At 37.4% G+C, this 23,428-nt stretch overlaps 2 protein-coding genes across 10 annotated transcripts in view; one reads left to right on the top strand and one right to left on the bottom strand.

Annotated features, from left to right (window-relative positions):
- The window catches only part of agtpbp1 (ATP/GTP binding carboxypeptidase 1), a 239,983-nt gene extending 224,359 nt beyond the window's left edge, over positions 1–15,624 (bottom strand). For 3 of the 7 annotated variants that reach the window (XM_051928607.1, XM_051928606.1, XM_051928605.1), the window contains exon 1: positions 15,469–15,624. The gene's annotated coding sequence lies outside the window, so the exon portion shown is untranslated. Of the gene's footprint in view, positions 1–5,352; positions 5,455–15,468 lie in introns of all 7 variants that reach the window. The other 4 variants (XM_028802407.2, XM_051928609.1, XM_028802406.2 and 1 more) reach the window with 2 other exon arrangements.
- Positions 15,625–15,776: 152 nt separating this feature from the next.
- naa35 (N-alpha-acetyltransferase 35, NatC auxiliary subunit) overlaps positions 15,777–23,428 on the top strand; it is a 74,796-nt gene continuing 67,144 nt past the window's right edge. Inside the window, exon 1 of one of the 3 annotated variants that reach the window (XM_028802410.2) lies at positions 15,777–15,871. The gene's annotated coding sequence lies outside the window, so the exon portion shown is untranslated. Of the gene's footprint in view, positions 15,872–17,989; positions 18,012–23,428 lie in introns of those variants that run through there. The other 2 variants (XM_051928610.1, XM_051928611.1) reach the window with 2 other exon arrangements.

Raw genomic sequence — 23,428 nt, 5'->3', positions numbered from 1 at the left:
ATTCATGCTGTTATTCTGCAACTTCTGCTCCAGCTTTCTCCTGTACTGCTCCTTCTCCGCCCTGAGCTGGACTCGGAGTTCCTTCTGCACACGCTTGAGCTCATGCTGATCACCACCTTTAAAAGCTCTTTTCTTCTGGTTCAAAAGGCCCTTGATGTCACTTGTAATCCATGGCTTGTTGTTAGCATAGCAGCTTACTGTTCTTACTGGAACTACAATGTCCATACAGAAGTTGATGTAGTCAGTAGTGCAGTCAACAACCTGCATCTGGGATGGCATCTGGGATGTTGTTAGCCACGTTTCACAAAAACACAACAAACTGCATTCTCTGTAGGTCCTGACATTTTTCACCAGCGCAGCCAGTTCATCTATCTTATTTGGTAGTGAGTTCACATTTCCCAGGATCACAGAAGGCACAATAACAACGACGTGTCCAAACTCTCTGGGCAAGTAACAGAGATGCAAACTTACGGCCAACAGTTTGATATCCCTGCAGATTTTTCGTTTACATGTCCAGAGTTGCACCACCTGGTATTCACATATAGTGTGAGTCCTCCACCTTTCCGCTTCCCACAGGTACTTGCATCTCTGTCCACTCTAACTGTGCTAAACCCGGGTAGCTCCATGTTAGCATCTGGGATGGTAGTTGTTAGCCACGTTTCACAAAAGCACAATAAACTGCAGTAGAAACATTGAAGATTTTCCACACCAGAATACAAAAATAACTATTACAACTGTTACAACTGTGACATGGTGCCGATTCCAGAATCGTAACACAAATAACAAAAAAGGGATCACCGCTAAATGGCTCTCGCTATTCTGCCCTGACATCTTGTATGAAACAATTTGAAACTACTTGGGCAGAATTTTGTTTAAAATATCTCTCTATTATAAAAAAAAAAATCTTGGAAGGTTGGAAGGAGACGAGACATGATTTTCTCAGAAACTTTCACGTCCTGCGAGATGAGTCTTTGTGTCAACAGATTTAACCAAGCCCGGGGCCAGAAATAAAACAGAGTAGATGACAAAGAACGTCACAAAGAATTCAAAAACGTTGGCGTGGTACGCATGCAGAGCAGGTTAGAGATAATGGAAGTACGAAAATTCAAAAGTCTCAAAAAAAAAAAAATATATAGTATAGATCGCATCAGCGCAAACAAACAGAAATAATTACTTGGTAAAATAACGGAACAGAGAAAAGAGATTGAATATATTGTTCGGATTTGAACTTTAAGTCAGAGACTTGTAGATCGTAAAATTCGTGTTGCCATCAGGGAAAAAAAAGTAGAGTTTCTTCCCAATGAAGAGGCGTATCTGCGAGAATTAAAAGATTTGTTGTTTGGTGAAAGTGAAATCCCGCGAGAGAAATCATTTCTCATTTGTGTAAATGCTATTGTCGGCCACATTCACATTCACTCACGGGCAGTTATACGTTGCGTTGTCACGATGTAATTCCAAACACGGAATCAAAATTCAAAGAGATGTTGATGAAAAGGTAAAAGTGAAATGAAATCAAATATATGGACATAGGCGATATGACAGAAGTGCGACACGCGAGATGCAGATCACACGGCACAGCAGCAAGTGTGTGTGTGTGTGTGTATATATATATATATATATATATATATACACACACACACACACACACACAAGGGGGCTGCGCCCCCTGCTCGCTTCGCTCGCCTACCCCCGGCGTTTTGAACCCATGCCCGCTGGGCAGCCACGTGTGAGGATGACTCACGTTTAATACGGAGCATTCGCCCGTGTCACTCTGGGGCCTCCCACTGTTAACACGGAGCTCCGTCCGTACTATTATGCGGTGCATTGTGGACTACTGCGGACCCCGTAGTGTTTCCCGTTTCAGTTTGTATCTCGGTTAGTCGAGCTTTTGTTTTTGAAGCTTTTGAATTCCGGTCTTCATTATCTGTAACCTGCTGTCCATGTGTTTGGCCTTCTCGTTTAACCTGTTTATGACGTTTTACTTTGCTTTCTACTCTGTCTTTCATTTCTGATCTCACTTTATTCTGCTTTTGTTTCAATGACACCTGGTTCGTGGTGAATATATTTTCCCTTTTTCGAGTAATAATTTTCATTTGTTTGCGATACTGTGATGTTTATTGTACTGTTAATAATGCATCACTGTAATGTGATTCACCTATGCTGTATAGTTTGGACGTGTGAGGATGACGTATGTTTAATACGGAGCGTTCGCCCGTGTCACTCTGGGTCTCCCCACTGTTACTACGAAGCTCTTTCTGAACTATTATGCGGTGCATTGTGGAGCACTGCGGACTCTGTAGTGTTTCCCGTTTCACTTTGTATCTCGTTTAGTCGAGCTCTTTTCTTTTTGGATCAGTGCCTGCCTGGTCTGCGGCATTTCAGACGCACATTGTAGGCGCCTGCGTTCATTAATTATATCCAGGCAGGCGCGTGTTTGTATCTCGGTCACTCGAGCTGTGTCGTGTTGAATCCGTGCGTGCTTTGCCTACGTAGTTTGAGACGCGCGTTGTAGGCGTCCACGTTCATTAGATCTGTCTACGCGGGCTCGGTGTCGAAGCTGTGTTAGTTGTTGAGCTGTTTGGTTTTGGAGCCGAGACAGTTTTGCTTCCGCGGTTTGAGACGCGTGTCCGTACCATCTCGGGTTTGATGTATGAACCTTTGTGGACTCCGTAGTGTGTTCCGTTTCACTCTGGGGCGGGGCGTTGACTCCTCTTGTTTTACTATGTCTCCTCCTGCGCCTTCACCACGCATTAGTGCCACTCACAATATGGCGGCGACGCCTGCGCCTTCCGTATTATGTCGGTTTTTACCATGCTGTGTAGGCGCCTTTGCCTTTTGTACTTTACGGCGCCTTCCGACGCATGATGTAGGCGCCTGCATCTTCCTGGTCCGCCTCCGCTGTGTGGTGTGGACGTTTAACTGTCGTTGTTTCTGCCTTTATATTCTGTATCTCGGTGTGCATGTGTTTCGTGCCTAGGTTTTTTTGAAGCTGTTGCATTCCAATTTTCATCATCTGTAACCCGCTCTCCATGTGTTCGTCCCCATTCTTTAATCACTTTATAAAGTTTTACTTTGTTTCCTACTCTGTGTTTTATTTTTGACCTCGCTTTATCCTGCTTGCGGCATGTCAGACGGTTCGTAGTCTCTCTCGTTTTACTCTGGGGAGGGGGGCTTTGTTCTGTAACCTGCTCTCCATGTGTTTGTCCCTGTTCTTTAACCTCTTTATGACGTTTTACTTTGTTTCCTACTCTGACGGTTCGTAGTCTCTCCCGTTTTGCTCTGGTTGGGTGGAGGGGGGGGGGGCTTTGTGTGGCGCCTGCGCACGTGCGTAGTTTCTCCCGTTTCACTCTGGGGGGGGGGGGGCTTTGTGTGGCACTTGCGCACTATGTCTTTTGCGTCCACGGGCAGGTCCCTGCGTCCATATCCGGTTTACCATTCTCGTTTAGTAATATGGATCTGAATCAAGGAAAGATAAAACAGTGAAAACAGAAAATCAAAAAAAAAAATAGAACGGAATTTGTGAAAAAATAAAACGGATTCCATAGAGCCTTACATTTACAACTGAATTTATTCACTAATTTAGCTTTTCTACTGCTGAGAAATTAAAACGCCAGCTCAAATATTCTTCTACCGCCTATTCTTCCTCCTTGAAGGGTGGAACTAGCAGGTTTATGATTTTCTCTATGCTATCCTTCCATCTCTTAATCAGTGCTATTTATTTAATGAAAAAAAAATATTAGGGCCACACAGACTTGAGGAAGAAAGATGCATTCAGAAAGAGCAGAACTTATGAAATCCACTCTTCTGCTTAAATGCATTGACCTTGGTATATAAGCTCATGTAATTTAATAAACGGAATGTAGATGGTGTTGCCTCTGACCACAAGTAAGTGGTATGAGGTGAAGCCAATTGCATGAATGTGCAGGGATGGTACAATGCAGAAAAATAATCATTGAAGATGCATGGAAGGGGCCTTCAAAGACTGAAGTGGTTGTAGTGGCACTATAGGGTGACCAAGGAAAGATATGACCTCCAGTAAACATCAATTTAGAGAGTAAGGGAGTGATGTACTGTGTTTCACATTGTCTAAGGATATCAAAATCAGTGATGATAAAATATCAGCCAAATAATTGTAATAAAAAACACTGAAATCACACTAAATGAAGATCTATAAACATATTTTACCATATGGTACAACCTCCAAAGAACAGTATTAAAAGATACCTCAATTTCAAAATGTAAAGACAAAAAGAAGAAATGCAAATGGATATTCATAAACTTCAAAAAAGAAAAAACACATACAAGGGCTCTATCCTTCAAGCTTCAAGGTGGAAAAGTTCAAACAACACACTTGCATAAATGAGCACAGGCATGCCAAGAATGCTGCAGGGTCAAATGGCCTACCTAAAACATTAAGTCGGGCTAGGGTCACTATTTTCACACACTGCAAAAATAAATATTTGTCTAAATAAAAAATTGCATTGAACTGGGCATGAAACAATACACTTAGTCTGCGATATAATCCATTGCGATTCAGGCTTCGATACAATCAATACTCCATCAATATAAAACTTTCATAAAAGAAATGCACAGTATGTTTAGGGTTATTTATCATGCCATTCAAAAACAAACATAGTGCAAAATAAATTTATACCAGTGTGTAAATACAAACATTAAAACATGGGTAATCTTTTTCTTTTGCATTAAAATCTTAAATGTTAACAAGAATATTTAAAACTGCAGTAACATAGCATATGTTGCAGGTTGATCAGCAAATGCAAGTAAGAATTTCATTATACTCTGTGCACACAACAATAAATCACCCTACACCCACATGCTTGTCAGCAATGCAGGATCACACCTGACTCCACACCGTGTCGCATTACAGGTGATGGGTCACATGCCAGAACCATGCTGCTTCTTTGGGCAAAGCACAACAGGGTTTATGTGTGGATCATGTAGTCTTCAGCAATTTGTGGGCAAACAGCTCAGAGATTAATTAGCCAATAAAAAATAATGTCACAAAAAACAGGAGAAGACGTCTGTTTTATGTAAAACATTACCACTGCACAATTACCACAATTAAATAACTCAAAATAATTACCACCCATTTTGTCTTAAAATTGGGTTTGTTTTAGTAACCTTATTTTTATAAGTTTCTTTTATAAAAACAATACATTTTAGACATACTTTTTCTTCCTTTCTACTGCTGTGTAATCTATGCTTTTAACGAATGTAATTCATTGTACATACTCTCAGTATTATCATAGAACTCTCTCTGGTTTGCATATAATTTTCCTGTGGTTTTTACTACCATAGCTGTTAGCATTGCTGCTTCACAGTTCCACTGACCTTGGTTTGATTCCTGGCCTTTTCAATGTTTGTGTGGAGTTATCAAATTCTCCCTGTATCCGTGTGGGTTTTCTATGGGCACTGCAGTTCCTTCCAGCATCCCTAAGACATACATATTAGGTAAAATGATGACTACAAATTAGCCTGATACATATGACTGTGTCCTATTATGGACTGGCATCCCATCCAGGCAGATTTCCTGGGCTGGTGCCCAATATGAGAAGAACAGACTCCAGCAACCTGTGACCCTGTAATTGAAAAATGAAATTTAAACATTTTATAGTTCTTGCTTTTTGTCATTTTATATTTTTAAAGAACTTTTCACTGTAGCATTTGGATCAACAGTGCTCTATAAATTACAATTCTGATTAACTATGCCAGAACATTCTGTACCATGAAAGAGGAGAGAGAGTGCTACTACCACTAATGAAAATAAACAATAAAGAGATCAATCAGCTAATTTGTGCCTTCAATGTGAGCAGGTTGTAAGCCCATAATGCATATAACAACCTAAAGCAGCATCTATATTCTCCAGAACTGACAAATCAGGGTTAACATATTTATGGATTGAAAAAAAGCTACAGACCTTTACATTAAACGAAAAATGCTATTTTAATAAAAAAAACAAATTAACTCTTGAAAGTACCTGGACATTTGATTTGAAATCTGTGAAGTACTATTTTCACTTTAGCTCAAGGTTTAGTATGCACTGCAGTCCCACATTTCAATATGTACAGCACAAAAGAAAAGACAGTTCAAAATATATGAGGGTACAGTTACGTTATCCTACAGCTGTTCAGTGCAATATATTATCAAATTAGATTCTGCTAAAGGCTCTTACTCCCCTCATCTTCTTAGAATAAACCACCCACTTAGAAAAACAGTGATTATGATTATTTGCCAAACTAGATTATACTTGCCACTTTTTATGAATATTACCATTGACAAGGCAGTTGCACCCTAGTGTTGTGAAATTATACAGGATAGGTGTCAACAAATGACATCTCAATTCACATTTAAACTGGAACATTGTCAGTACAACATCCTATTCAATTGTGCTGTCCTTAAAAGTCACACGCTCTTAAAACAGAATATTTAAGAGAACTCTTTTTGTTTTTTTATTTTGAAAAGACCACTGCAAACTTGCATTAGTTATTTACATGAATAACTTTGGAAAATTACTAATTACTAAAATTAGTATATGAGTGAATAATTAATTGAGGCAGACATCTACAGTAAATATGTTATTTTTAAAAACAGGTTAAAAAGGCATCTGGTTGTTGTAAAACTAAAGATTATATGCAAGCAAACAAGTTAAGAAAAACATGGGCTCTAATTGTGAAAAGATGAAAACTACAGTACCTTACAACGGATGAAAACAAGCAATGATCACGAATGAATGACTAAATTACTGGAGATTACATCAAATGTTAGTATAAACAAAAATGACACAGCTATCCTGCATGTTAATTGTATATTTAAAAATTGCATGAAAGTGTTCCATTGTTAAAAAAAATAAATGTAAACATTTATCAATAAAAATCAAATTCTCACCCTAAATGATCATGAAGTTAAATACCTATCTAGATTAACAAGGCTCAAGACAAATTTTATTACATGAAAAACTGATATTTTAATGCATGCATTTATTACTTACGATAGTCATATAAATGACTATATCATATAGCGAATAAAAATTATGTTCATCTGTATTTGTTTATTTAAAATTAAAAATACAATTCTTATATAATACTTGTTACCCACAATTACTTACTTCAAGATACATTTCTAATTAGACATATTAATAGTTTTTTTTAATTTATTTTTATTTTTTAAACATACCATAAACTGAAAATGAATCAGTGTTAATCTTTGCTTGCTTAATTTAAGAAGATACATTCAATACTTAGTACCCACACTTTTTATTTTATTTTTTTTTTTTTTAATTTTTGGAAACCTTGGCATCTACCCGACACCCACAAAATTAGGGTATCCTAGGATTACTAAATTATGCTATTATCAAAGGAACTGGCTTCACAAAATTGATTTAAAGATATGAAGAACAGGTTACATGTACTCAAAGAGATGGTTTTCTGAACTATATATTGAATTAAATAATAGTAGTAAATAAGATATCCCATAATTCCAAGATCCACATGCAAATCAACCCTCATTTATCATTCAAATGTATTTAAATATTATAAGAAATCGGCCAAGTACCTATGTGGTGTTCGCGTCTATTAAATTTCTCACCTAACTGAAATAACAAAATTAACAAATTATCAAATTTTCTAACCTTCACTTTTTATTCATCTGATATTTTATAAACTACTTTTACCTTAAAATATTTGGTTAATTAAAGACTGCAATAATTTATTTAAATTATACATTTGATTTGGATTGAGGTTTTGTGTTATCTGGTAAACTTAAATCGGCTGTGAGTAAAAATGAGAGTTAAGAGTGTATGTGTGTTTGTGTGTGTGTGTGAGAGAGAGGCTTTAACATGTGTTGGCATCCTGTTGAGGGCTGGATCCTGTCTTGTGCCCGATGCTGCTGGGATTGGTTGTGCCCCAACAATCTGCATCACCTGCCACCACCAACAATCCTCAAATTATACAGATTGAGAATGATTTCCAGGATAAAATGATGTCAGTCAAAACAGATCATGACAGATCAAACACAAAATTTTTGAAAAAAAATATATTGTTGACAAAAATGTTAACACTATTGATGAGATTAGGGCAATGGATAAAATATATATTTTTCTGACTAGGGAAAAATCTCTTCATTGCAGCAAGAATATCAGCCAGTATAACATTATCTCATAACTGAAACAATAATGTATACTAACAATATCATAAAAGTCCTCATTTATTTAATTTGACAAAGCTCTAGACCATAAAATTAAACACATCATTAATGTATACTCAGAAAGCAACTTAAAAATTGAATTAAATAAACAGGAAGCCATCAGTTCCCTGCCATTCATGTCACATGCAAGTCCCCCTGCCAGAGAGTCAGACTGTGTGCAAGAGTTTTCAAAATCTGCAAACTTTATACATTGACTTTTCTTTTTTCAACAGTTTGCATCAATAGTCTGACATTTCCAGGGCCCTCCAACAAGCATTTCTGGAGAGAAACATCACTGCCTCATTCATAAGCAGTGACTTATTTCCAAACTTTGCATGCTGAAATTTAGTCCATAAAAAAACAAAAAAATGTTTTCTGTATTATGATCACCTCCTCAGCCTCCTGAAACAGTTTACTGTGCTAATTCATTTTAAATAAATGCTAAGGCAATTTCCTATTTACTAAGCTCACAAATCCAAAATTTGTTAAATACCTACTTTAACTTTTAACTCTATAAACAAACTGCTTAATCCGAGTTATGGATTAAAAGAAAAAAAAAATGCAAAATGTAATAAAAGAGAATCTGAATGAAACTCAACTGGCTCCTGTGACACTATGGAAATAATTAATTAAACGAGTAATGTGTTAGGCCAGCATCACACTATATGACCGCAGCAGACAGCATTTCACACTTAAGGCCTTGAGTTACTAGATTTGATTTCCTGTAGGATGTCAGATTACATAACTAACAATTGCAGAGGATAATAAATTAAGCGTCTCCCTCACGACTTTTCTGCACAGTTTCAAATATCAAAAGTCACAAGTGTTCACTGCATTATTACATGCTACTTCACAACATTGGCGGTTGTCCACAAATGGCGAGTTTAGTTTGCCTTGGAGCAATTTTTTTGCTCTTCCATCGTGTTGTTGTATGAAATATCAAAAAGACAAATGTCTTTCCCGTTTGTACTGTTAAATTTACAGCTTTCTTCTTTCCTTGAGGCAGCATTGTATGTATCATACTTCCAGCTCAGCACTCTTGTGCAAAACTTGATTTTATTGTGCAGAGTCACAGGGCACTATAACAGAGTTGTTGGGATGTCACACTAGACGACTAGCATTCATAGGCACATGCCAAAAAACAGTCTACAGCTTGCTAAGATTATATAAATGAATGCAACGACTAAACATCACTGGAAAAGCTGTGTAGAGTGGCACTAACTTTTTCGCATTTGAGTCTCCATTTAGTTGGAGCCACTTTTATGAAATTATTTTGGTGTCATCTCCAAGCATGCCTCAGGCTTAGAATTCTTTGTAAGTATAGTTAAGCCCAAGTTAGACTTGAGGTCATGGTAATGATTCGCTTTTACATTATTAAGCCTGAAAAGCTCTCGGGACAGTATTCTGCAATCATCTACTAGAAACTAACATAATGCTCAAAATAAATCAGGAATATTTGTATGTGTTTTACCACTCAGCTGTAACTCATCAAAATTAATGAGTGTAGCGGAGCTTACGATCAAACAACGTCATGTAAAGAATAAGCTGTAAAGCACCAAAGTTAGAACAAACTGACACTTAAATACTAGTTGAGTTAATCGATAGTGATAACACCGTGAACTAGTCATCAGACTATATGAATAGTAAAACTGATGTATATGGCACTGTATGACTGAAACACAATGTGCCTGGTGACTTCATTCACATAAGGCTAGAGTGAAATGCAGTATCAAGATTACAAAAGCAAAAATGATTGTTATTAATTGGAAGGACAAGGAAGACATTAGCCCCCAAAGCACTGTTCACAATGCAGCAACTGTTGAAGTCTGTGTCTGGGGAAATGTGGAAGTCACTAAGCCTTGCGCTGTGACAGCATACAATAACATTTCGGGTGCACTGAGCGAGCAGATTAAGCACTCTACATTCTCATGTTCAAGCAAAACAACAAAAATATAAGAAAAATGTGCAAAGAAACATGCCTCTACTGTCTTAACTGCAACAATTAACTGTCACACAAAGGACATGTACTAAATGTGCATCATCACAGCAATAAACACTAGACACAGCTTTCCTACTGTATTTATGTTGACATTCTGATATTTCCATGTTTCAGTTACACTAAATAACATTTTTTTCCTTTTTAAAAAGAAAAAAAAAAATGTTTTTGACTTTTTTATTTCAGAGTAAACCTAATGCTAAAGAGGTTAAAGTTACAAGTACCAATAAAGTCCTTTTTGCCCTCTTCCCTGAATCAGTGATGAATTTGCCTTGCATCGAGTTTGGCAAAATCACATAAATTTTCAAGAACTTCACTGAACTCCAAACAAATGCATTGAAGTCAATGGTGAAGGAAAAACTGCACTAATTTTGAATGGATTGTAATGGTGCAATAGTGTTTTAAGTGTTCCTGAAACAAGCAGCAACTATGCTGGACTAATTATTGTGGTTAAAAATGTGACCTGAGCTGTGAGGCAGCAGTGTTAACCATATAAAACAACATAATTAAACATCAGAATAATAAAATGTCTTGCAGACAGTGAATATGAATTCACTAAGGATTGACAGCAGTTACTCACCTCCCTCAAACCGATACTTAAGTGGGTTTTTTTTCCCTGACGATTTTGCTCCTTCACTGCAACTTCTACAAAACAGACTTAACACTAAAGCACATGGATTCTTCTCTCCTTCCTGTTTGCATCAACTGCACACTACGTTGAGTAATACTATTAAATGGGTAGGAAGAAACATACAAGCTCATACAAAAAAGCATTACCTTTAAGGTACAAATACACCAACACATTTTCAGATTCCTTCTGCCTCCGTGCTTTGTTTTTAAAAAGTATTAGTGTGTTTTCTGCTCATTTTTAACCCATTACCAGCATCAGTGTTATATACTCATTGGGCTGTTTCACCCAATATTGGCTGCTAACGTTCTCCAATGTCTCACTGGCCTGACAAAGAATCATGGGGCACTAGGGGGAAAAAATTGTCATAGCCATCCACACAGTGAATTTCCAGGAAAATATCTGGTAAACAAGGTGACTGGTGAACACAACATATTCACTGTGAAAAACACTTTGGTGAATTTCACCAATCAACACTACTCTAAAGAATTTTTTAAAGAAAATTAGTCAATCTATAAAATGATTTTATAAAATAAGCAGTAACCTACTGTTCAAGTTTATCTTTAGAACAATATTAAAAATAAAATGCATGTCAATTGTGTAGTTTTAATAATTAAAAAAAAAGAAACTACCCAGGGACAAAAATAAAAACTTTAAACTGATCCATTCATTTTTCCAGTACAGAATACAGGAAGCCATTACCCTTCCCAGCACCAATGGGATGAGCACCAGGCATATACTTATTCATACAGGGCTAATTTAGTTTTAATAATTCATATAATATTTAGTCTGTGAGCAGTTCAGACACTTCTGCAAGATAAAAAACAGGTGCAGAGATCTTTTCTTATATTAGCTGGGTATGCAGATTATTTTATTATCTAAAAATACCAGATGTCAAAACAGGTGAGACTGGTGTGAACAGGCCACACAAGAATAAAACCAATTTAGAAGGTGGTAAAGATGTACTTTAATTATTTTTTTTAAACTGGTTTATTTGTTCAGGCTTTTTATTTAAAACAAGGTCACGGTCATCTAACATAGCCGTTGCTGAAATGCTTTTGGCAGACACGCTTTATGTGCTCCCAGCTCTTAAAACAACGACAAGTGACAAGCAGAACACGCAGCTCGCCAGCAGTAGCAAGCCAGCAGATGATCCAACTGCTTCTCCTTAGCATGCGTTCAGCCAATATTACACCCCCACCCCCCGCCCCCCTTCACAACGTGAGCGGCACAGACGCAAAATGTACAGGCTTTTAAATGATCAATGCGCAGTGTAACAAGCAGAATACGCCCCTCGCCAGCAGCAGCAAGCCAGCAGATGACCCGACCGCTTCCCCTTAGCTTGTGTTCAGGCCCCCCCCCCCCTCCTAAAGTGAGCAGCGTTATACGTCCTGCGAGAAAGAGATTTAACCACGCCCGGGGTTGGAAATAATGGACAAGTACAGTATTGTTTTTACAGAAGTTTTAAAGTAAAAGTGAAAATAATGCATATGTAACAATTCCCATGAAAATAATCGCTTTAAATTGTATATACGGTAAACCAAACCCGGGGGTGGGGGAGCGAAGCAAGCAGGGGGTGGAACACCTAGTTTTCCATAAAGTAAATCATCTTCTTTCGGCTACTCCCGTTAGGGGTCCTCTGCATCTTGTTCTGTTACGCCCATCACCTGCCTGCATGTCCTATCTCACCACATCCATAAACCTTCTCTTAGGCCTTCCTCTTTTCGCCCTCTGATGTACTCATTTCTAATCCTACCCATCCTTGTCAGACCCAATGCAGATCTTAGCATCTTTAACTCTGCTACATCCAGCTCTGTCTCCTGCTTTCTGGTCAGTGCCACCGTCTCCAATTAATAAAACATAGCTGGTCTCACTACCGTCCTGTTCACCTTCCCTTTCACTCTTGCTGATATCCGTCTCTCATAAATCACTCCTGACACTCTTCTCCACCCATTCCACCCTGCCTGCACTCTCTTTTTCACCTCTCTTTCACAATCCCCATTACTCTGTACTGTTGATCCCAAGTATTTAAACTCATCCACCTTCGCCAACTCTGCTTCTTGCATCCTCACCATTCCACTGACCTCCCTCTCATTTACACACGTGTTTTGTCTTGTTCCTACTGACCTTCACTCCTCTCCTCTGTAGAGCATATCTCCACCTCTCCGGGGTCTCCTCAACCTGCACCCTACGATTGCTACAGATCACAATGTCATCAGCAAATATCATAGTCCATGGGGACTCCTGTCTAATCTTGTCTGTCAACCTGTCCATCACCATTGCAAATAAGAAAGGGCTCAGAGCCAATCCCTGATGTAATCCCACCTCCACCTTGAATATATCCGTCAAACCTACCGCAGACCTCACCACAGCCACACTTCCCTCGTACATATCCTGTACAACTCTTGCATACTTCTCTGCCAGAAGAATACTTCTCTTTTTCCCTAAAGTAAATAAATTGTACTTTTAGTGATTTTTTTTCATGGCCTACTTTTTTTGTTAATTTTATTTGAGTAGATTTATATATGCACATGCTGGGAAATAAAAATATTAATAAATATCTAATAAGGAAATACAACATGGTGTCAGAATAAACAGTCAAGCTTACTGAAATACAGTACAGATGGATCTTGCCAGCATGCCTACTCCACAAATGTACTGGGAGTCATTCAATTTGCCCGAAGCCTAGCGACGTAATCTGTGTCATCTTTTGCCCACAACAGTAGACCACATTGTGAATGATATGCAAATCGAGCCATGCACAACTAAGATAAATGAAGATCAGTCAAATTCAGCCTCTTCAGAAAGCCAGACAATGAACCCAGGTGAACCTCAACCTTGCATCACCACCAGGTCGGGCCGAGTTGTTCGACCAAGGAAAATACTTGATCTGTGATTGTGAAGAGTATAAAGGTTGAATGTTATTTAGTTCATATTAATGTTCCATTATCCGTTTATAATTATTTAAAGCATTCAAACATACAATGACAAGAAATGTCACTGCGTGAAATGACTTTCAGCATTAGATACCCATTTATTATATAAAATATATGTTAATTATATAGGAAGCGTGCTGTAAGCATCATTGGTATTACATGTTGACACCTATACTATCAGTTATTTTTGTAGCATACTGAGAACATTCTGGTTACATATTTTGTGTCAATGCCATGCAGATGGTTATAATGTGTTATTGATAATAGTAAAAGTTTTTTGTTTTTTTTTTTAAATGGGGGGGGAAGTAATGTTTACAATGCTTGCTATCGCAAGATATATAAATAATTGGTAAGTTCATATAGATGTGCCTGCTGGGAAATTAAAAAAAAGGCTAAGGGTTACCTAAGTAGAACCTAAGGAGTGCAATCGTCACCTTTGCCAATAACCTTAATAAATATGCAATACGGAAATACGACAGATTTGATGTCAGATACTTCTGCTTGAGTAGATTTTTAGTACTTTTCCACATCTACCCTATTCTATTGAAGGTACCTTGGTATGACTAATCAAGATAAAACCATTTTATTTTAAAAAGTTTTCTTTTTTTTATCTTTCAAACTTCTATACATTATCAAGCCCCATTAAGACGCGACCCGGAATTTACTTGAGCAAAATTGACCACAAAGCAGGAAGAAACCCTACACTCGCGTTTGGTCCTAACTTTAATCAGAAAGTTTAAGGTCAATTACTTAACGATTTTTAAGAAATGCAAATCCAACACCGCTCGTTACGTTGGTCGTTACAAACACTTAAGAATAAACTGTGGTTTCCAGTTATTTTTGTAATACATTATATACTCAAGACTTGTGCAACTCTTAATCTTCACCACCGCAGTCAGGTTTCACAGGAACTAACTGTACAATCAACACTACTACCAGGTAGCTCAAGGACAGTGTGCCATGTGTCAACAATGCGCATATTGAGACTGATGACAAACATTCAAATAAATAAATAATAAAATAAATAAATAAATAAATCCCAGACACGATGACAAAGCATGCTGGGGCTGCTGTCATCAGACAACAAGTCATCCTGGGAAAAAAAAACAACACACAACACCACGCCCGAGCCACAGTGCACTTCTTCGAAAAACATATTACCATGACAACGCGAAACAAGTTTGTTGCCAGTAATGTCTCTGTTTTGTAGATAAAGAATCTAAGTGCTAACGGAAGTCGGGCAACAACCACTGTGAAGCCCGAAAGGGAAGCATACAGGAGACCAGTGAAATGCCAATATACATTAAAATTTAAGCATATAAGTACAAAAAAGGGACTGCGCTAATACGTGTAATACTTCATATAATTCACATTTCTAAAACTATCAGTCTTCTAAATAAGGAACCTGGATGTAGTTTTTCACACGCGAACCACCGTTCTGCTATTGCACCTTCTATCGAAAGGCAGCTTATTTCCTCCCTCTTTCCTTATGAATGCAAACTCCCCACCCAATAGTCGTACTGCACACACACGAATCCCGTCCTCCTGCAACAATTGGCCCTTTTATCACCACTGTGGTTTGTCAGTAATCTGCAAGGTAACATTCTGCAACACCTGCACACACAACAAAAACACGAATACCTGTACAAATATTGTGCGCAAATAATCAACGCTGCACAAATTTCAAGAGAGAATTACATACACACCGATTGAAAAAGGTGACTGCGTCCTTAATGAGGAGACGCCAGATGAAATCGAATTGCTGAACTTGTCAATCCAATATCCCCGGACACTGCCCGACCTGCTCTTACAACCATAATAGCTCTCACTTGAGGGTAAAATCCAGTCCTGTCGCGAGAAGTAACAAGCCACACCTCTCATTTAAAGAAGAGAGGGATTGTGGAGTTTGTAGTTATCCGGATTTTAGCGATATGCGTTCGGCTGTTTGTCGGGTATTGTAGTTATTATTTTCAACGGGTTTCATTATTAATGAACCCTTGACAGGATTAGAAGGACTACATTTCCTACAATGCAACGCCCTTCCATATTCACTATAGATAGTACTTTGCTTTCATTTAAACCCATCCAGACGGTTTGTTCTTCTAATAGGTAAGTTAATAAATAAAAAAAATGCTTTTGTGATCACTGAAAACGATTGGGTTTTGGTATATCAACATATTAGTGTTTTGCTTTTAAAGTTAGATAAAACAGCTGTATTTATTCTACATACCTTTCATTTGTTCGTTTTGTGTCAGGCCTGATCTGTAGATAAAGACGTTGTGTCGATTAGAACACGCTTGTACTAATGATCGCCTGAAGCTTCACTTTGCAAATCGTGGACAGAACGATTCGGTTTAAATTTAATTGGCACGCAAACTTTAGGACCACTCTATATGTCACGGCAGGAACAGTTGTACTCAGTAGACATTTACAAGTTACCTTGACATGTGGGTTTTAATGTGATAAACTATAAAGTAAAACGCGGAGTCTAGAAACCGTTTACATTTGTTGAACCAATATCAGCTTATTGAGAATCTGAATAAGCTCTTGTTTGACGTCCCGTTTACTATTGCTTGACGCAATTAAGCTGCTGCTATGCTCCCAAAAACCTTTGCGTGTGTTATAGGAACAGGGAACCCAATTTCACTGGTATACCTGTCAGCTTTCAAGAATCAGCTTACTTACATGAATGTTTTACATGTGTTTGTTTCGGTGACTCTTACCCAAAATGATTTACAAATAGTAACTGTGTAGTAATGCAGCTACTTCCATATTACTTTAAAATCTCTAACAAGAGGTAGGTGAATTGTAAATAGTTATCCAGGATAAATCCATTAAATTTGTAACTGTGCTGTTGGCGAACCAAGCCCATTAGAGTAAAGACACTGTAAATATTCTGCAAAAGCTGATCTAACGAATATCTTAATTGTTGTTATTATAATTGATGTAATGTATGTTACAATGGCATTCTTTAAAGTTTTAATCTACCTTTAAAATAGCAAAATAGCAATTATAATTATTTATGTGAAGGCAAGCTTGAAAACTTCATGACACCATCTGTCAAAAACTGTGAGACTAAGTTTTGTCAGCAACTTTTCATCCTAGTGTTTTCAACTTTGTTTTGAGTTCATAGCTGTTTATGTCTGATATACTGTCATTAGTTTAGCCATCTGTATATGTTATAAAATAGAATCAAGGCAAATAATGTATATAACAATAAAAAGTGTAACAATACTTGAAACAGGCAAGGAGAAAACCATGGAAGGGTTTTGAGTAGCTCAGAATAAACGGAGAATGTCAGTTACTTTGAGAATGCTGTAGCAGAGGCTGAAGTTTTTCATTTCAGTTTTGAATGCTGGGATAAATGGAGCTTCACAGATTCTAAGATGAATTCTTGGATACTCCTAATGTTTTCAATAATTCTTTAATAATTCTTTGCATTTATATAGCACTTTTCTCACTACTCAAAGCGCTCAGCAATTGCAGAGTCCCTTTTTGGCATTTACAGGATTCGAAGCGGCAACCTTCCGATTGCCAGTGCAGATCCCTAGCCTCAGAGCCACCACTCTGCCCCATGAGAAGGTTGTTATGAGAAGAGTGAGAGTACTAGGTTAGTCTAGGTCAGGGGTTCTTAACCTGAGGTCCGTGGACCCCTAGGGGGTCAATGGATGACTTTCAGGGGATCTGTGATGGTCAGATAAAAGTTAACATTTATTTTCACTATACAGCCCGGTACTGTTGATTTAGAGTAAATGTAATAGTAGTAATGGTAGTACAAAACGTTGTAGTAGTAGGTCTGTTTTAATTTGCACAAGAGGATTGTATTTTATAATTTAATTGGTGGCCATTACTTTTTGCTTAAAAAAGGATTGTTTTTTTTAGATTGTTTACTTTTAAGTTTAATAATACTTTGTGTATGTCATATTTGTATGAGACAATCAAATCTTGATGAATAAAGTATATTATATTCATTACATGCAAAGTTGTGTTTATGTGAATATTTCTGGGGAAGGGGGTCCATAGCTTTCATCAGATTCTTAAAGGGGTCCGTGACTCAAAAAAGAATCACTGGTCTAGGTTAACTGTGATTAGAGGTATGACCCTCAAAACTTCAAGAGGCTGGTTTCAAATCCTTGACAGGATTGTGTGGAGTTTGTCCATTTTCTTTTCACTATACTATTTTTGTGGCTTTCTTCTTGCATTGCAGTTTTTCTCCGACATTCCAAAGAAGTTGTTGTTAGGTGGATTGGTGACTTTGCTTTAGTCCTCTTTGAGTGAGTGCGATTAGAAATGGACTTGCACACTATACATGATTGTTTATTTTCTTGTGCTTAATGCTTAATCCTGTAGTGAAGAATATCATTTAAAAATAGACATGGTGCTGAGGAGTAGTGACATGTTGCATTTTGATTAGAGTATGGAAATAAGAATTTCACTGTACGCTGTACACGTAACAATATTCGTCTAATAAACCTGTAAACCAATAAATAGTTTTTTGTCTATTACTGTCATTGCTTCTCATGTTAAGGCCTTGTCAAAAACTGTGAAAACATCTTACTTGTAGGCCGAGGTTAACCTTCTTCTGTTTATAGTGGTGGTGCTCAGAGAGCAAACATTTCAATTAAAATTATATAGATAATACGCAAGTATAGATAAGACAATTTCTTAAAAATCATCAATAAGTAACTTGTATAAACAAAAAAATAAAAAATTGCAATCAAAATAGGGCTCTTGTTCAGAAAGTGAATGCCACTTGGTTGTTTCACAATAATTAAGATTAGGTATATAAGTAGGTTTCACATTTCTGTTATCAGTTTAGCCCTAAAACTCTTAACATCAGGGACCTATTTTATTGACGTTAAGGTTAATGTTTGGGCGAGGGAAAGGCCATCTCAAGTGACATCCGGTTTCTGAACAAGACCCAAAATAGAAACCGTTATTGAACATTGTTACAAGATAAAAAGCAAGAAACCTATGGAAACTTTAGCTCAAATATGAAACTAATAAATTAAGTACAGGAGGATGGACAACAATGTAACATTCTTTAAAACACAAGTGGTTTAACATTATGCTTATTTTGTCCTAAGTCTACTTATCAGATGAATCATCCATCCATTTTCTAGGCACTTGTAGATCATTAACTCATAAATACCCTCATATACTATATTGATATTTTATATTTGGAAAGCAACAACACATTTTTCACTTTTGTGCTACAATACATGAAACGTTTTGCTTATTAATTACACATTAAATTCAGAATCAATTACATATATGTGATAGCATCATAATTTTCCTATACAGTCCAGTTCTCCTGTAATACAATAGTGTAATTCTCCACACTTGCAGATGATTAATAATAATAATAATAACTAATTACATTTATATAGCGCTTTTCGATTGTTACATTTATTAGGTCCATGTTGCAGTTTGTCATCTCATAGTCAAATCTCTGACCTAGTGTTTCTATTGGGCTTCTAAGCTTTACTTATTAAATGTTTAGCATGTTACAGTGCCTGAAGTCAGTGTTGGCCATCTCCTGGATATAGTCTGTACACAAAGTAACAATTGCTATGAACATCTAACTTCCTATTAACAGAATTAAAATTTTTCTCATCCTTAACTTCCTCCTAGTTGGAAAGCACACAAAATTGGCAATAATATCAGTTCCATCTAATAATAGAGTTAAAATGACCTTTATTAGGCATTGTGCCAAGATTCTGTTATTTCCTATATTCTAAATATATATTGTATAATGACTCAGTCATTAAGTGTATATAAGGCAGAAACAAGACTTATTACTGAACATTTTGTGCTGTAGATATCATCATTGACAATAAACTGTAGCATTTAACACTAGTTTTTGTTTGCCTAGAGTAAGGTAAAAAACATAACAACAGACAAGTTAAATCATTTAAGGTGTGTCACCAATGAAAGTACACTGCTTGCTTTTAATGTATATAGGAAAAATACTTACTGTTAAAAATGTGGCCTGCTGCTCTTTTGCAACATTTGATAAATATATTAAGTCAAGATAGCCTCAAAGCAAAATCCATTACAATGATATTCATGGCTGCCGTGCACAATATTTCTATTCCATTCCATGTTCATGGCAAAAACAAATACATTATCTACCAAATTTAACGTGATTGCTATCTAGAAAAAAGTAAAGAACAACTGTAAATACAAAGAGAATATTAGAGAAAGAAATGATACAGAAAGGATTAGTGCTTGGTACCGACTTAAATTTTTGTATATTGTGCGTCCTAGTTGTGAGGTAACAGGAGTGCAGCATTAGGTATTAAATTGAGAAACATAAATGTTGTTTAAAAAAACTGAAGCAAATGGGTGGGTGTTTGCCAAATAACATGGGAATGTTTGCTTATTTTGAGCATTACTACTTAACTTTTTAATCAATAATTAGCCTCTACCTTGAAAATTTAAGTGAAAAAAAATGAATGTGATTTTGTGATAATAAGAGATTCTCATGTGATTTTTTTTTAATTATATTTTTTTTAATAACAGTGATAATTTATTTTTGTTTTTAAAATAAATTGGTGGGATGGAAATTAATCTTGCACATGGAATGATTTAATTATAAACATATCTTATGTTTTGAAATATGCTTCGTAGCCTTTTATAGTTCAGATTTTTTTTAATACTGGCTTTTACGAAGAAAGCAAAAAAGGAAAAAAATATATATGGTTCAGAAGCATTTGATGTATTGCATTTCAGTAACAGACACATAGCAATTCAAATACTGGAAGAATAGCTAGCTTATAGTGAAATCATCTTCTTGAGACACCAAATTAAGGTGAAAAACATGGTAATGTCTTTTAACACTAGAATTACCAGAGCCTATGAAAAAACTTGTAGATCCGGCCCACCTTAATCCCATCGCACCTCTCTGTCAGCGTCTTTTGTCCCGTAAATGTGCCGATAAAGACAAGCAGCCTACTATTCCATCCCCCCACCGCTGCATAACGTGCACAAAGTTCTCCCAGCTCATGCCTTGATTATCTGGGAGTGAACTACTGGAGTTTTAGAGTGGAAATAATAGATCGGTATTTGGAACACATGCATTTCATGTGTGTTCCGTTTCTACAATAATCTGTGTAAACACAGTGTTAAAACAGAAACATTTTTCATATTTTAGTAGTAAATGACAAAATGTTGGAATAATCTATATAATGTGTGAGGCCTGAAGTCCAAAGATCAAATAAACACTTTCACAAAAGGTTCAAGGATAAGACAACAGCTTCCGTGGCGTGTCATAGTGGTAAGATTTGCTGACTTGTACTCAAGTCCCCGGTTCGATCCCGACTGCCTCCTATATTTGCCGTTTTCAGTAGTGGGCTGCTCTTATTGTTAATATTATACAGTACACACATACATTTGGTTTGCGTTTGTAACAGATGGTGTACATTTATAGTACTTGTAAAAGTTACCGTTTTTTTTTTTTTTTCACTTTTATTCTCTCAGTTACTATCACGATACATACTATTGCCCTAGGGATCTGACGCTGTTAGTTTTTATTTGAAACTGGGAATAACTGTAGATGTGAGTGGTGTTTTGAGGCAATGGAACTGGACATTCTCTGATCTGGAGGGATAAAAGCTGACACACAAACGCTGGTTAATCTGCCTTATTCGTATTTCACCATCACTTGATTTTTTTTTTTTATTCAGTTTTATTGAGTGTTCCTGCTCACGCTGAATTAGTATGCACCTTATGGTCTATGTTTATGTAGTTTGTTTAGTAGTCTTAAATTAACCTCAGGTTATCACCCGGAGTCCAACGGGCAGGTTGAAATGGGTGAACTGATATTCAGAAAAATTAATTTTCTTGTACTATTGACTCTTTTAGGACAAGTAGTTTTATGTATTACCTATTACTAAGATTGCATACAGTGTTTTGTACCATTCATCAAGGAAGACATATCCATTTGAATGGTTTATGGATTTAAACCTAATCCATAAGACTTGGATTCAGTTTCTACATTCATACTTAGTTTGGCAGTTAACTAGATCCCTGAGATGGCCTGGCACACTCGAGTTTGTTTTTGCCTTGTGCCAAACTCCCCCTCCCCCCATGCCCCACTGTGACACTGGTCTGAATTAACCGATATTAGAAAATGACAACACTTGTTCAATTTTGAGACACTGTATATGGAAGTTAATTATTGAGACCTAGATACTGGAAACCACTTCCAAATAATTTGCAAATCGTAAATGTTTACATTTACTTATATGAGGTAACTTACAACATTTGAAATATAATTGCTTACCTTTTTTTGTTTTTCCAATTTGATCACAGGCAGGTAAAGTAACTTACTCCATATTTAAACTGGTGGGCCCAGTGTCTTACAAATTGTCCGTACCATATCATGGTTCATCCTGTATTCCATGTTTCCAGATTGAAACCCAAGCATTATAGTTGTTATTTCCATGTTCAGGTTGAGATTATTGGTCTTTTCATTTCTGACAGGCATGTTCGGAATCCACGATTTAGGAAGAAGGCTGGCTCTCATTTGTCCATCCATCCATCCTCTTCCGCTTATCCGAGGTCGGGTCGCGGGGGCAGCAGCTTGAGCAGAGATGCCCAGACTTCCCTCTCCCCGGCCACTTCTTCTAGCTCTTCCGGGAGAATCCCAAGGCATTCCCAGGCCAGCCGAGAGACATAGTCCCTCCTTTAACCGCCACCTTATCGTGGTGGAGGGGTTTGCGTGTCCCAATGATCCTAGCAGCTCTGTTGTCCGGGGCTTTATGCCCCTGGTAGGGCCACCCAAGGCAAACTGGTCCTAGGTGAGGGATGAGACAAAGAGCGGTTCAAACCTTCTATGATGAATGAAAACTTTAGATGGCATTTTCCCTTGCCCGGACGCAGGTCACTTGGGCCCCCCTCTGGAGCCAGGCCTGGAGGTGGGGCTCAATGGCGAGCGCCTGGTGGCCGGGCCTGCACCAATGGGGCTCAGCTGGGCACAGCCCGAAGAGGCAACGCGGGTCCCCCTTCCCATAGGCTCACCACCTATGAGAGGGGCCAAGGAGGTCGGGTGCAGTGTGAGTTGGGTGGTGGCCGAAGGCGGGGACCTTGGCAGTCCGATCCTCGGCTACAGAAGCTGGCTCTCATTTGTAAACTTCAAAAAATATTACTGCTGTGATAATTTTTCTAATGCACAGAGTGTGCTTTTCAGGGTTTTTTGAGTATCAGGTATTCAGAATGTTTTATTATTTTCATTGTATATGTGCTGAGTGCATGTTTGTAATTTTTTGGGCACAATTTTGTTTCTTCTATGGATGTTACTATTTTGGGTTGCAGTAGCTAACACATGGGTCCTGGTTGCTAGTCTAGACACCTCATAGGAATCATATTGCATGAAGTCACTAGCATCTCAGGCTAGGTTCTATGTCCAAAACTGTGGATAATACCTAAAAAGACTGTGTGCAACTGTGTACTGCTGTTTGACTGAGTAGTGATTTTCAAAGTGGAATGGTACAGCAATTAGCACTGCTACTTTATAGATCTAGCGTAGTGGGTTTGAGTCCTGTTGCATATGTGGAGTTTGTTGATTCCATTTGAGTTAATTCATATACCTTGTCATTTTTATATTTTCTTCACACTGATTTTAAAGAAATGCTGCATTATTTTAAAACACACTGCAAATGC

Source organism: Erpetoichthys calabaricus, chromosome 5 (assembly GCF_900747795.2).
Source record: "Erpetoichthys calabaricus chromosome 5, fErpCal1.3, whole genome shotgun sequence".
Taxonomy (NCBI): domain Eukaryota; kingdom Metazoa; phylum Chordata; class Cladistia; order Polypteriformes; family Polypteridae; genus Erpetoichthys; species Erpetoichthys calabaricus.
This window is presented reverse-complemented; position numbering and strand designations above follow the sequence as displayed.